Below are 12285 nucleotides of genomic sequence, written 5' to 3' on the forward strand. Positions count from 1 at the left end.
GCAACAACATTATAGAGACAACATTATAGAGACAGCAACAACATTATAGAGACAACATTATAGAGACAGCAACAACATTATAGAGACAACATTATAGAGACAGCAACAACATTATAGAGACAGCAACAACATTATCGAGACAGCAACAACATAGAGACAGCAACAACATTATAGAGACAGCAACAACATTATAGAGACAACATTATAGAGACAGCAACAACATTATAGAGACAGCAACACCATTATAGAGACAGCAACAACATTATAGAGACAGCAACAACATTATAGAGACAACATTATAGAGACAGCAACAACATTATAGAGACAGCAACAACATTATCGAGACAGCAACAACATTATAGAGACAGCAACAACATTATAGAGACAGCAACAACATTATAGAGACAACATTATAGAGACAGCAACAACATTATAGAGACAGCAACAACATAGAGACAGCAACAACATTATAGAGACAGCAACAACATTATAGAGACAACATTATAGAGACAGCAACAACATTATAGAGACAACATTATAGAGACAACATTATAGAGACAACATTATAGAGACAGCAACAACATTATAGAGACAACAACAACATTATAGAGACAACAACAACATTATAGAGACAACAACAACATTATAGAGACAACATTATAGAGACAACATTATAGAGACAACATTATAGAGACAACATTATAGAGACAGCAACAACATTATAGAGACAACAACAACATTATAGAGACAACATTATAGAGACAACATTATAGAGACAGCAACAACATTATAGAGACAACATTATAGAGACAACAACAACACTATAGAGACAGCAACAACATTATAGAGACAACATTATAGAGACAGCAACAACACTATAGAGACAGCAACAACATTATAGAGACAGCAACAACACTATACAGACAGCAACAACACTATAGAGACAGCAACAACATTATAGAGACAACATTATAGAGACAGCAACAACACTATAGAGACAGCAACAACATTATAGAGACAGCAACAACACTATAGAGACAGCAACAACACTATAGAGACAGCAACAACATTATAGAGACAGCAACAACATTATAGAGACAGCAACAACATTATAGAGACAGCAACAACATTATAGAGACAGCAACAACATTATAGAGACAGCAACAACATTATAGAGACAACAACAACATTATAGAGACAACAACAACATTATAATCTATTCTTGTAGGAATTGATGGTATTTACAGTCTTACATCACCTTTATTATGTCATTCTTCCAGCATTTGTATCAGTCATGTCTTGTGTAAATGAACAAATCTTTTCGTCGTCCTTGAAAATGCAGATGTTGTGTTTGCATCAAGATAGTTTGACAGCTACCAGACTGAAATAGTTTGTGTTGCTAATTAGCTGTCGCTGAGGAGGAAGGTACATTCCTTGATTTGACATGTGTCTTTGAGTGCAACTCAGTATCACCCACTGGGGTACAGTTGGATGCCAATTTTCCATTAATTATGCAAATCAATTCTCCCAGGAGTACTTTACTTGCTATTGGTATGCTCTTATTTGTTCTTATTTGCTTTACTGGGCTGGAATCTACAATAGCCCCATTGAGGGATTGGAGTTGGATTCCTGATGCCTGTCTGGTGGAGCTGGTCATCCACAGTGGGGAGCATTGTTCCACACACAGCCAGGCATTAAATGTTCTTCCACATGTCTTGTTAGTGGAGATACCCCAGCCTACGTAAAAGTCTATCTGTCTGTCTGTCTGTCTGTCTGTCTGTCTGTCTGTCTGTCTGTCTGTCTGTCAGAATTTGTTCTTAACTGACTTGCCTAGTTAAATAAATAAAATTTACATAAGTATACAGACCCTTTAGTCAGTACTTTGTTGAAGCACCTTTGGCAGCGATTACAGCCTAAAGTCTTCTTGGGTATGACGCTACAATCTTGGCACCCCTGTATTTGGGGAGTTTCTCCCATTCTTCTTTGCATATCTTCTCAATTTTCTCTGCAGATCATCAGACGAGAGAATCTTGTTTCTCAAGGTCTGAGTGTCCTTTAGGTGCCTTTTGGCAAACTCCAAGCGGACTGTCATGTGCCTTTTGCTAAGGAGTTGCTTCCATCTGGCCACTCTACCATAAAGGCCTGATTGTTGGAGTGCTGCATAGATGGTTGTCCTTCTGGAATGTTCTCCCATCTCCACAGAGAAACTCTGGAGCTCTGTCAGAGTGACCATCGGGTTCTTGGTCTCCTCCCTGACCAAGGCCCTTCTCCCCCGATTGCTCAGTGTGGCTGGGTGGCCAGCTCTAGGAAGAGTCTTGGTGGTTCCAAACTTCTTCCATTTAAGAATGATGGAGGCCACTGTGTTCTTGGGGACCTTCAATGCTGCAGACATTTTTTAGTACCCTTCCCCAGATCTGTACCTCGACACAATCCTGTCTCGGAGCTCTACGGACAATTCCTTCGACCTCATGGCTTGGTTTTTGCTCTGACATGCACTGTCAACTGTGGGACCCTATATAGACAGCTGTATGTCTTTCCAAATCATGTCCAATTAATTGTATTTAGCACAGGTGGACTCCAATTAAGTTGTAGAAACATCAAGGATAATCAATGGAAACAGGATGCACCTGAGCTAAATTTTGAGTCTCATAGCAATGGATCTTATGTAAATAAGGTATCTATTTTTTGATTTTTATAAATTTGCAAAAATATCAAAAAACCTGTTTTCGCTTTGTCGTTCTGGGGTATTGTGTGGAGATTGATAAGGAAACATTTGATTTTAATCATTTTAGAATAAGGCTATAACGTAAGAAAATGTGGAAAAGTGAAGGATTTTAATACACGCCGATTGCACTGTATATACAAAAGTATGTGGACACCCCTTAAAATAAGTGGATTCTGATATTTCAGCCACACCCGTTGCTGACAGATATGCACACAGCCATGCAATCTTCATAGACAAACATGGCAGTGGAATGGCCTTACTGAAGAGCTCAGTGACTTTCAACGTGGCACTGTCATAGGTCAGTTCTTACTTACTTACTTACTTTATTGTCCCCATGGGGAAATTTTGTTGCAGTGCATTTACACATTTAAAGTGGCGTTAACAAGATTGACAATACAACTTTCAATAACAGTCACGCACAAATAAAAAAATAAAAATGAATAATGGTAAGAAATAAGAAATAAAACATTTTAAAACATTAAAAAATGTTAAAAACATTTAAATACAAAAAAATAAAAAAATTTAAAAAAAAAAGAAGAAGAAAAGACTAACCTGCTGGCCTTACGGGGTCAATGGGAACATTTGCCCGAGCTATTTAAGAGGGATATCACACCTGGCACAAATGATTGTCTCGTTCTATTTTTCCTGCTGAGGGGTGCCCTATACCTGCGCCCAGAGGGGAGTAATTCAAAGTCCAGGTACAGGGGGTGACTTGGGTCTAAAAGGATTTTGTGAGCCTTACGGAGGGCCCTGACCTTAAAGATCTCATCCAGGCCTGTCTGTTTGACTCCAAGTACCTTACTTGCTGTGGTAATAATCCTTCTCAGCATGTTTCTCTGACTGACAGTGGCATTGCCAAACCAACAAACAATACAAAAAGTTAAAATACTCTCAATAAAGGATTTGTAAAACAGAGTCAATATTATGCCCCGCTAGAGCTTCCTCGGTCAACTGTAAGTGCTGTTATTGTGAAATTGAAATGTCTAGAAGTAACAACGTCTCAACCGGGAAGTGGTAGACCACACAAGCTCACAGAACGGGACCACTGAGTGCTGAGGCACGTAGCAGGTCTGTCCTTGGTTGCAAAACTCACTACCAAGTTACAAACTGCCTCTGGAAGCAACGTCAGCATATGAATTGTTCGTCGGGAGCTTCGTGAAATGGGTTCCCATGGCTGAGCAGCTTAAGCCTAAGATCACCATGCACAATGCCAAGCGTCGGCTGGAGAGCTGTTAAGCTCGCCGCCATTGGACTGGAGTAGTGGAAACGCGTTCTCTGGAGTGATGCATCACGCTACAGCATGCAATGACATTCTAGGCGCTTCTGTGCCTCCAACTTTATGGCAACAGTTTGGTGAAGGCCCTTTCCTGTTTCAGCATGACAATGCCCCTGTGCACAAAGCGAGGTCCATAAAATAATTGTAACGCTCATCGTTGGAATGAGAAGAGGAGGACCAATGCGCAGCGTGGTAAGTGTCCATATTGTTTAATACGCAAAAATGAACACTGAACAAAAACAATACAACGACAAACAACACTCCTGTACGTTGAAAACAAAAAAAACAGAACAGAAAATACAAACCCACAAAACACAATGAAAAACAGGATACCTAAATATGGCTCCCAATCAGAGACAACGACTGACACCTGCCTCTGATTGAGAACCATATGTAACGGATGTGAAATGGCTAGCTAGTTAGCGAGTACGCGCTAGTAGCATTTCAATCAGTTACGTCACTTGCTCTGAGACTTAATAAGTAGGGTTTCCCCTTGCTCTGCAAGGGCCGCGGCCTTTGTGAAGCGATGGGTAACGCTGCTTCGTGGGTGACCGTTGTTGATGTGTGCAGAGGGTCCCTGGTTCGCGCCCGTGTCGGGGCGAGGGGACGACGTAAAGTTATACTGTTACGTTGATGCTGTTGACCCGGATCACTGGTTGCTGAGGAAAAGGAGGAAGTTGAAAGGGGGGTGAGTGTAACGGATGTGAAATGGCTAGCTAGTTAGCGGGTACGCGCTAGTAGCATTTCAATCAGTTACGTCACTTGCTCTGAGACTTAAGTAGGGTTTCCCCTTGCTCTGCAAGGGCCGCGGCCTTTGTGGAGCGATGGGTAACGATGCTTCGTGGGCGACCGTTGTTGATGTGTGCAGAGGGTCCCTGGTTCGCGCCCGTGTCGGGGCGAGGGGACGGTTTAAAGTTATACTGTTACACATACTAGGCCAAACACATAGAAAAAGACATCCTAGACATACAACATAGAATGCCCACCCACATCACACCCTGACCAAACAAAACATAGAAACATACAAAGCAATCTATGGTCAGGGTGTGACAAAAAATGGTTTGTCGATATCAGTGTGGAAGAACTTGACTGGCCTGCATGGAGCAGGCTTTTAGTCATGTAGTGTAATTGTGCAAGTTTAAACAACAGTGTTGATACAAAATGCTTGGTTCACTCAAGTAACACATTGCATTGCATTGGGTACAGTAAGGTCACATTGCACACAATGACATTACAGATCCCAATAAGTGATTTGTGCCACACAAACATGCCTTGCAGGTGATATGTCTAGCAGCATTTCCCCACACGTCTGTTTATAAGGACCTACATGTTGACTGAGAAGACAGCTGGACCTTCCACACTCTTCTAGGGAGGAACGGCTCAGCTTCTATCTGCCGACTTTGGTAAGTCTCTTGCTGTTTTACAGAGCTATGTAGGCCATAAATACATTCAATAGATTTGTTGTAGAAGTGAAATAGAATTGAAATAACCATGCATATCTTTCGTAATGAACATTTATATTGCGCTTGAATCCGTACGTAACACACAGTGTTGGTGTGACCCTGCACATGACAAGAAGTGCAGTGAGACCACCAGACCACCACCATTGTCTGCTCATCATGGGAGTCATGACTGCGTCGTTTCTTCTCTGCATCCTTCTCATCTTCCTGGGGACTGAGGTGACTGGTGAGTGACAGGCCATGCTGGAGGTCACTCACATTTACTTTCCAGACAAATAGGAAGGTTTTCTCATAATTGACTTTGTTTCATTCTGATGTCATGGTAATTATGCATGAAATATCTGTGTTCTACTTAGGGTTGTTGCAAGGGCTCAGAAGCGGTGTCCAAATGAGTTTTCTCAAGCCAAGGAGCTTGGGAAGTTTTGCTACCGTTTTGACTCTACTTTGAAGACAAGGAAGTAAGCACAGGCAAATCAAATGTTATTTGTCACTTGTGCAGAAAAGAGCACTACGTCTTACTGGCCATTATACTGAGCCCAGTAGCTGTGTCTGTCTGACCAAGCTGCTGCACTAAACCAGCCACGACAATGACGGTCTTCAGAAAGTAGGGTTTTAGCCCTGTTCCTCTGGCTTGGTTATTATTAAGAACATTAGATATTAAATGGAGACCTTACTGCGACAGTGGGACAGGATTCATGGCATTTTCACCACGTTAAAGGGCTTTACTTAAACAGGTGGACATGTACTGTACACAGTGGCAGCCATTGATGAGCTGGAAAAGCTTTGATGTCATATCCTGTGAGTTATTAGGAGACCCTGGATAATCTACTGTGGGGAACTAGCCATGCTCTGCACGGCATGTTTGTGTACATCATCATCTCTGACTGCACCGCAGAAGCCAAGGACAAGTGATGGGTTATGACCGTACAGTTGTGCTTCTACACTTACTGGTGGATACTCACACACACACACACTGACACACACACACACACACACACACACACACACACACACACACACACACACACACACACACACACACACTGACACACACACACACACACACACACACACACACACACACACACACACACACACACACACACACACACACACACACACACACACACACACACACACACACACACACACACACACACACACACACACACACACACTAATGAATGATGTGGTAGCAGTGAGTGAAAAGGTCACCATATGGGCACCATAAAGGGTTATTAGTTATTCAATGACCTGTCATCTATATCAAAACTGGGTCACACAATGTGTAGTGACACAGGCTGAATACGGCATCACATACTATAGTCTGTCATTACCTGCAGAGCTCATATATATACAGGGGGGAAGTGGCAGGGAGGAAATGCAGAAATACAACTGAAAGATATGTTTATCCTCAAAGGCCAGTCAACTAAGCAATCTGACAATGTCTGCCACTGAAAGATGCTGACAAGTGATGCATCAGCCGCTATCTCTTGATGTGTCTGTCTAGTCTAAGTCACTGAAGACTGGGTTCATTCAATAACCTTCACTCAACAATCTATCAGCCATGAACAATGTGCATACTTTAGTTTAGTGGGCCTTCTGCACTCTTAGATAATGGGTTTAGGAAAGTTCTGGCTGCCTGTGTCTACCTAGTCAACCCCCTGAGCTCTGATTGCTGTGTGCTACAATCCTACCATATCCCCACCAGTCCCAGGGGTTCCCACACCCAAATGTCAGCATGTTCACTGGCCAGTGAGCCTGAACGTCACCATCCTCTTACCACCAACCTCCCCTTGGCTCGCAATTTACTGAACCATTCAGGCACAATGGAGCCTTGCTGGGTGAACCACTTTACATTCAGGCACAATGGAACCTTGCTGGGTGAACCACTTTACATTCAGGCACAATGGAGTCTTGCTGGGTGAACCACTTTACATTCAGGCACAATGGAGCCTTGCTGGGTGAACCACTTTACATTCAGGCACAATGGAGCCTTGCTGGGTGAACCTCTTTACATTCAGGCACAATGGAGTCTTGCTGGGTGAACCACATTACATTCAGGCACAATGGAGCCTTGCTGGGTGAACCACTTTACATTCAGGCACAATGAAGCCTTGCTGGGTGAACCACTTTACATTCAGGCACAATGAAGCCTTGCTGGGTGAACCACTTTACATTCAGGCACAATGGAGCCTTGCTGGGTGAACCACTTTACATTCAGGCACAATGGAGTCTTGCTGGGTGAACCACTTTACATTCAGGCACAATGGAGTCTTGCTGGACCTATTTCCCCACTTTATATTATGTAATTAACTTTGTGTGCTCCCTGGTGTCAGTAGATTTGTTGTGATGATGCTGTCAGTATCAAAAGGATAGGCTTAGTAGAGGGGTCCAGTGTTTCAGCACTGTGCTTAATGGTGAACGTATTGTATGGAGTGGTAGTTACTGTATTGTTCAACCCAACCTTACCCTTCGGTGGCATTAGACAACAATATATTGACCTATATAGCTTGTTTGGACAAAAGGACCTGTACCATGACTGTTTGCAGGTGGATGTCCTGTTGACTTCAGAACAGCAGGATAGAAGTAGAAATGGGTCAGAGTGAATGGATGGAGGAGAGAACTGTTATAATGCCCCTCAGTCATTACCAGTCTAGTCAGTGTTCCAGGGCTACAGAGCAGAGGATTCATCACCCCACTGCCCCAGATTCAGGGGGAGAACCTCATACTGAGCCAGTCATCAACCTGCGTGGATGGAGTTAGACAATCAGTCATGGTGAAGTCCTGGTGGCGGTCATGAATTCGTATATGAATTCGTTTCCACAGAGGAATCAAAGTAAGGTAGTGCACCCTGTGGCTGTCTCCATGGTGACAGTGAGTTGGACGGTGGCTGCCTTGTGCCGTTGCTAAGCATTGGCTTACTTCTCGTCTCCTCTCTTTATTAGCAAGTCATATTACTATGGCTTATGGGTTGGGTTTTTGGAGAACATACAGTGCATTTGGAAAGTATTCAGACCCCTTGACTTTTTTCCATATTTTATTACATTACAGCCTTATTCTAAAATGTATTCAATTGTTTTATTTTCTCATCAATCTACACACAATATCCCATAATGACAAAACAAAAACAGGTTTGTAGAAATGTTTGCTAATTTATTAAAATGAATAAACTGCAAAATCACATTTACATAAATATTCAGACCCTTTACTCAGTACTTTGTTGAAGCAGTTACAGCCTTGAGTCTTCTTGGGTAACGCTACAAGCTTAGCACACCTGTATTCTTCTCTGCAGATCCTATCAAGCTCTGTTAGGTTGGATGAGGAGTATCGCTACACAGCTATTTTCAGGTCGCTCCAGAGATGTTCAAGTCTGGGCTCTGGCTGGGCCACTCAAGGACATTCAGAGACTTGTCCTGAAGCCACCCCTGCGTTATCTTGGCTGTGTACTTAGGGTCGTTGTCATGTTGGAAGGTGAAGATTCACCCCAGTCTGAGGTCCTGAGCACTCTGGAGCAGGTTTTCATCAAGGATCTCTCCATACTTTGCTCCGTTCATCTTTCTCTCCATCCTGACTAGTCTCCCAGTCCCTGCAGCTGCAAAACATCCCCACAACATGATGCTGCCACCACCATGCTTCACCATACGGTGAAAAAAACCAACTAAATGTATAGGCTACTGTAAAACGAATATTGCTGTTAGATTGGTTCAGTCACTATGGAGACAAACAGAGATGCTTTACTATGGGTGCCAAGACTGAGTATCCATGATATCAAAATTATAGTTTTAACCATGTTTTGAGGATATACAGTATTTGTTTGAATTTACTTTGTTTACAAACATTGCAGTAAAAAAACTAATTTGGGGTTCTGATGGGGTACGACAGTTGAACTAAGCTCATGAGGCATTTATAAGTTATATTCTTGAAGAATCAATGGGTACATGTTAATAATATATACAACCAAAAATCAATGTACTGTTGCTACTGCAGATTGCCCCTTTAAACCAAAATATTATACCACTTATTTCAACCATTGCAAGATTGTGAAACTGGCTAATATGTATGTAAAACATTATCAAAAATGGAGGAAAATACCTGATCCTAACTTAACCTACCTTTAAATAGCTATCATCACCTGCTCCTAACATAACCTACCTTTAAATAGCTACCATCACCTGCTCCTAACATAACCTACCTTTAAATAGCTATCATCACCTGCTCCTAATATAACCTACCTTTAAATAGCTATCATCACCTGCTCATAACATAACCTACCTTTAAATAGCTATCATCACCTGCTCCTAACATAACCTACCTTTAAATAGCTATCATCACCTGCTCATAACATAACCTACCTTTAAATAGCTATCATCACCTGCTCATAACATAACCTACATTTAAATAGCTATCATCATCGGCTCCCAACATAACCTACCTTTAAATAGCTATCATCACCTGCTCGCAACATAACCTACCTTTAAATAGCTATCATCACCTGCTCCTAACATAACCTACCTTTAAATAGCTATCATCACATGCTCCCAACATAACCTACCTTTAAATAGCTATCATCACCTGCTCCTAACATAACCTACCTTTAAATAGCCATCATCACCTGCTCCTAACTTAACCTACCTTTAAATAGCCATCATCACCTGCTCCTAACTTAACCTACCTTTAAATAGCTGTCATCACCTGCTCCTAACATAACCTACCTTTAAATAGCTATCATCACCTGCTCATAACATAACCTACCTTTAAATAGCTATCATCACCTGCTCCTAACATAACCTACCTTTAAATAGCTATCATCACCTGCTCCTAACATAACCTACCTTTAAATAGCTGTCATCACCTGCTCCTAACATAACCTACCTTTAAATAGCTATCATCACCTGCTCATAACATAACCTACCTTTAAATAGCTATCATCACCTGCTCCTAACATAACCTACCTTTAAATAGCTATCATCACCTGCTCCTAACATAACCTACCTTTAAATAGCTATCATCACCTGCTCATAACATAACCTACCTTTAAATAGCTATCATCACCTGCTCCTAACATAACCTACCTTTAAATAGCTATCATCACCTGCTCCTAACATAACCTACCTTTAAATAGCCGTCATCACCTGCTCCTAACTTAACCTACCTTTAAATAGCTGTCATCACCTGCTCCTAACATAACCTACCTTTAAATAGCTATCATCACCTGCTCATAACATAACCTACCTTTAAATAGCCGTCATCACCTGCTCCTAACTTAACCTACCTTTAAATAGCCATCATCACCTGCTCCTAACATAACCTACCTTTAAATAGCTATCATCACCTGCTCCTAACTTAACCTGCCTTTAAATAGCTATCATCACCTGCTCATAACATAACCTACCTTTAAATAGCTATCATCACCTGCTCCTAACATAACCTACCTTTAAATAGCTATCATCACCTGCTCCTAACATAACCTACCTTTAAATAGCCATCATCACCTGCTCCTAACATAACCTACCTTTTAAATAGCTATCATCACCTGCTCATAACATAACCTACCTTTAAATAGCTATCATCACATGCTCCCAACATAACCTACCTTTAAATAGCTATCATCACCTGCTCCCAACATAACCTACCTTTAAATAGCTATCATCACCTGCTCCCAACATAACCTACCTTTAAATAGCTATCATCACCTGCTCCCAACATAACCAACCTTTAAATAGCTACCATCACCTGCTCATAACATAACCTACCTTTAAATAGCTATCATCACCTGCTCCTAACATAACCAACCTTTAAATAGCCATCATCACCTGCTCCTAACATAACCTACCTTTAAATAGCTATCATCACCTGCTCCTAACTTAACCTACCTTTAAATAGCTATCATCACCTGCTCCTAACATAACCTACCTTTAAATAGCTATCATCACCTGCTCCTAACATAACCTACCTTTAAATAGCTATCATCACCTGCTCCTAACATAACCTACCTTTAAATAGCCGTCATCACCTGCTCCTAACTTAACCTACCTTTAAATAGCTGTCATCACCTGCTCCTAACATAACCTACCTTTAAATAGCTATCATCACCTGCTCATAACATAACCTACCTTTAAATAGCCGTCATCACCTGCTCCTAACTTAACCTACCTTTAAATAGCCATCATCACCTGCTCCTAACATAACCTACCTTTAAATAGCTATCATCACCTGCTCCTAACTTAACCTACCTTTAAATAGCTATCATCACCTGCTCATAACATAACCTACCTTTAAATAGCTATCATCACCTGCTCCTAACATAACCTACCTTTAAATAGCTATCATCACCTGCTCCTAACATAACCTACCTTTAAATAGCCATCATCACCTGCTCCTAACATAACCTACCTTTTAAATAGCTATCATCACCTGCTCATAACATAACCTACCTTTAAATAGCTATCATCACATGCTCCCAACATAACCTACCTTTAAATAGCTATCATCACCTGCTCCCAACATAACCTACCTTTAAATAGCTATCATCACCTGCTCCCAACATAACCTACCTTTAAATAGCTATCATCACCTGCTCCCAACATAACCTACCTTTAAATAGCTATCATCACCTGCTCCCAACATAACCAACCTTTAAATAGCTACCATCACCTGCTCCTAACATAACCTACCTTTAAATAGCCATCATCACCTGCTCCTAACATAACCTACCTTTAAATAGCTATCATCACCTGCTCATAACATAACCTACCTTTAAATAGCTATCATCACCTGCTCCTAACTTAACCTACCTTTAAATAGCTATCATCACCTGCTCC

The sequence above is a fragment of the Salvelinus fontinalis genome, chromosome 34 (assembly GCF_029448725.1).
Source record: "Salvelinus fontinalis isolate EN_2023a chromosome 34, ASM2944872v1, whole genome shotgun sequence".
In the NCBI taxonomy this organism is placed as follows: Eukaryota; Metazoa; Chordata; class Actinopteri; order Salmoniformes; family Salmonidae; genus Salvelinus; species Salvelinus fontinalis.